The sequence below is a fragment of the Eptatretus burgeri genome, chromosome 4, assembly GCF_056783735.1.
Source record: "Eptatretus burgeri isolate ZD-2024b chromosome 4, Ebu_testis_v1, whole genome shotgun sequence".
In the NCBI taxonomy this organism is placed as follows: Eukaryota; Metazoa; Chordata; class Myxini; order Myxiniformes; family Myxinidae; genus Eptatretus; species Eptatretus burgeri.
Window position 1 is genome coordinate 85354576 of NC_140964.1, and position 4617 is coordinate 85359192.

The window sequence follows — 4617 nt, forward strand, 5'->3', positions numbered from 1 at the left end:
CCTGTAATGTCAGACCCTCGTTGGAAAACTTCTTGCATCTTCAGGTTCTCATCTGCATCAATGTGCCATGTTGATCTACAAAATAATATTTCAATCTTGCAAAAACTTCAATCACACTAACCAAAGGGGGTCTGCTGATTACAAAACAAACCTACGGTCCCTTACGTGCGCGTCTGCATTTTGTTATTCCATTTTCTCTGGAACCACTTATTGGATTGACACAAAATTTTCACTACAGGTGCAACTCCTCATGTAAAATGTTTTAATGATAATTATGATGTGATAGGTCACTTGGTGTGGCAGCCATGTTGGAAAAAGGAGAAACGTTGGACCTCAATCTCTGAAAATCGCTCCATGGAAAAAATTGAAACTTGGTACCTGTCAAGTACTCCCCATGGGGAACAAGTGTGATTTTTTTTTAATGATGTCATCGGTGCCTTCTTTATGACATAACTGCATATGAATAAGGCTACATCCGTTCAGAATGGCAATTTGTGAGGGTCATCTCAGGATAAATTGGTCCGCAGAAAAAAAAAAATTAATGACATCATCGGTCAAGTGGTTCGGCAGTGATATTGGATTTACCCCAAAAACCTTGAAAATCTTTTCCAGAACGGCTGGACAGATCGAGGGGGAACTTCACATTCATATTCCCCAAGCCTTGGGGATAGCAAGGTGTTCACAAATAATTGATAGGCCACATGGTCTGACAGCCATATTCAATTTCGTGAAAATTTGAAAAAATTATTTCTCTGGAACCCCTTCATCAGGTCAGGTCAGGTATGGGAGCATGTTCCAGAATAGCACGTCGCTGCGTCCACTTCCCGCCGGTACTCCAGGGGCCTCCGTCTGGCCATCCCCCAGGCAGATGCCAGGCCCATCCCCATCTCCTTGAGATGATGGTCAACCTGTTGCAACCATGAGGCACGTGGTCGACCCACTGGCCTCCTCCACTCATGAGACTCCCTCGCTGAGAGAATCTGGTGAGCAGGATCAGAGTCAGGAAAACGAGCCACATGTCCATACAGCCGCAACTGACGCTCACGGACTATGCAGGTAACAAATCTCATCCGAGTCTCTCTCAGCAACCGCTCGTTGGACACAAAATCCGACCAGCGATAGCCAAGGATTCTCCGAAGAGACCTGGTACCAAAGAATTAAGTCTCCGTCTCAGATCCTTGGTCAGAGTCCAAGTCTCGCACCCATAGAGCAAGACTGGAAGTACCAAGGACCTGAAGACTCGGACTTTCGTCCTCCCGCACAGGTACCGGCAGCGCCACACCCCATGATCCAGTGAATCCATGACTCCCCAGGCCCGACCCAGACGTCTATTGACCTCTGACTCGCAGCCAGCAGAGACATGAATATCACTGCCAAGGTAAGTGAATCTCTCCACGACCTCGACATCCTCACCACAAACAGACACAGACAGGACAGCAGCATCCAAGATGTCACCGAAAGCCTGGATCTTAGTTTTGACCCAAGAAACCCGTAATCCCAACGGCTCCGACTCCTCATTCAGCACCTCGAGGGCCCCCAAGAGGATGTCTAAAGTCTCCGCAAAGATGACTGCATCATCTGCAAAGTCAAGGTCCGAGATCTTGACATTCCCAAATGACGCACCGCAACTTGATCTCTCCGACATCCTCCCTAGAATCCAGTCCATACAAGTGCTGAAAAGTGTGGGGGCAAGTACACATCCCTGATGAACTCCAGTAACAACTGGAAATAAGTCAGAGATGGTACCACCACACTTCACAGCACTCTCAGTACCAGAGTAGAGTTCAGACATCAGATCGATCAGTTTCGGTGGCACCCCACGAAGACCAAGAATCCTCCAGAGGACATCCCGATTCACTGAATTGAACGCTTTACAGAGATCAACATAGGCTGCAAGCAGCCCCTGCCGAAACTCTCGTCTGCGTTCGGTGAGGACACGAAGTGCAAGGATACGGTCAATCGTTGACCTCTTTGGTGTAAAGCCTGACTGCTCTGGACGCTGGTGCTCAAGCAGATGGTGGCGAACCCTATCGAGAATTATCCGAGCAAAGACCTTGCCCGGCACTGAGAGCAGCGTCACCCCGCGGTAGTTGTTGCAGTCTTGGCGATCACCCTTCCCTTTCCAGAGAGGGACAACAAGGCCCCTCTTCCAGTCAGTTGGGATGATGCCTGTGTTCCAGGCAGAGCACAAAACTGCATGCAACGACACGAGTGCAGCATTTCCACCAGTCTTGAGAAGTTCGGCATGGATGCCACAGATCCCTGGAGCTTTGCCCCGTTTCAACTGGTTCACCGCAGCCCGTGTTTCCACAAGCGTAGGTGGACCACAGTTGATTCAAGGGTCAGCAACAGGGATTGTAACACCCTTGACGTCCAACTCGCCAGTTGGGGGCTCAGCCTGGTCCGACCGATCGAAGTAAACGGCCCAGCTGACCTACACTTCAAGCCACTCTGTCACGAGCCTACCACCCTCTGCTCGAACTGCAGTGGTCCGAGGATGGGCTTGGATGAGCATGTACGCGAATTCCCCTGTAAGCGGGACGAGAATCACCTGTCCACAGGTGATGCTCTACCCCCTCACAGATTCCTCGCACATAGGCCTCCTTGTCCACCCTCAGTGCACGTACAGTTTTACGCCTCAGCTCCCTGAACAGCTCAGCTCTGCCATTCAGCCTGGCCCTGCGACTCTGGTCAATGGTATCCAGTGTCCCTTGAGAGACAAAATTCTTCTTTGCCTTGCGGTGAGCTCCAAGGCATCCACCGGCAACATCAAGGACGGTGGTCTTGAAGGCGCTCCACAACTCTTCAGGACCCCCCAAAGCACCCAGACCCCCCAAGTGTCCACTCAGCCTGTTCGCAAACTCCTCAGCTACTCTCTCATCCCTGAGCTTGGCAACATCCAGTCTCAGCTGGGATGGTACCATTCTCCAGGATTTAAGGTGCAGCTTTAGAGTTGCTACAACAAGCCTGTGGTCAGTGTTGAGGAACTGAGCACTCCGGTAGACCCTGCAGTTCTGGATCATCCTCCAACGACCGTCAATGAGGACATGGTCAATCTCCTTTGCCACACCGCCAGCGTTGGAATACCAAGTCCAGCGATGAGCTTGTGGGCGCTAGGAAACTCATGAACCAGCCACCCTAAGTCCATGACTTCTTGCAAAGTCAAGGAACTTAGTGCTATTCTGGTTCATAGTTCCTGACCCATGGGGACCAACACACACCTCATAACCGTCCCTATCAGTTCCAGTCGATGCATTGAAATCCCCCAAGACTAGAAGTGTATCTCGTCTGGGGCACTGATCAACCACAGACTCGAGCGTGGCATAGAATGCATCCTTCACGGTGAGATCACTCGCCTCAGTCGGAGCATAAACAGAGACCAGGGAAATGACACCTAAGGAGTGACGAATCCTTAATCTCATAATACGCTCGTTGACCGGTGTTACCTCAATCAACAGACGTGAAAATTCAGTTATGATCGAGTAGTTTTGGGGAATACAGTTTTTAAATTTCAACCTGATCGGATGCATGGTCTGGCAATCAGAATTTTTGTTTTTGATATGGGTTTTTTTTTTTTTTTGAATAAGACTCACTTAGCCGTGTAGTATGAGTTTGAAGGAAGAGGAGTAGGAGCTGAAACCCGAATTCTATCCAGGTTCCTCCTGATGAATTAATCTTTGCTTTTTGCTTGCTTGGGTTCCTTCTGATTACTCCAATGCAGGACTCTTCCAATTCGGTCTTCCATTTTATTTGAATTGAATTTATTTTAATCCAATTCTAAATTCAATTGAATAATAAAAAACGTCATGGGTCAGGGTCAAGTGTCTGATTAAAGTGGGGTTGCATCAAAGCGCAACGTCTTGGTACCTGCTCATCACTGCTGGCAGTTATAAAGTGGCAGTTCTTGTTTTGCCTCCTCTTAATCACGAAACATCAGTACAGAAGCACCACACAAAAATACACCACAAAACCACAAAAAACAAGTCCTGGCTCATGTGCACAATCTCTGATGGCTCTTTTTCTTGTTATTAATGTTGTGGATACTATCGATTACAGGTTTGGAATTATCAATTACCCAGAATTTTTTATTACAGCACGTGCGCTGTATACAATTACACTGAGTTTTAAATGTCCAGGGAGTCTACCACGTCTCCGGTGTCCCCCCCCCCCCCACGTGCCTCAAGACAGCCAATGACGGCCATCCAGTAGATGGCAGTGCGAAACTGAGACGGAAACGGCGACAATTGACGGAAATACCCGAGTATTTCAATGAAAATTTGTGAAACTAACGTGTTATATATGTGAAAACCATTGAATTAATTGTTTGACGGAAAAAAACCAAAAAACACTCCCCTCTCATGTACGAACGAACGAAGACGTCATTTCCGCCCACCATGGCATTTCGCACCGAATGCTGAAAGCTAAGTTCTTCTTGTACCATCATTCTCTTTAATATTAGCTATAAACAAGTGTTTCGTCATGCATTAGTAGTTGAAATTTACTTACAACAAGAACGAACAAATAATCTCCTCACAGATTCAACAAGAACGAAAAAAAAAAACCGAAAACATCACGAGCAGGACAAGACCAATCGAGCTGAAGGAAACGATACTGGAA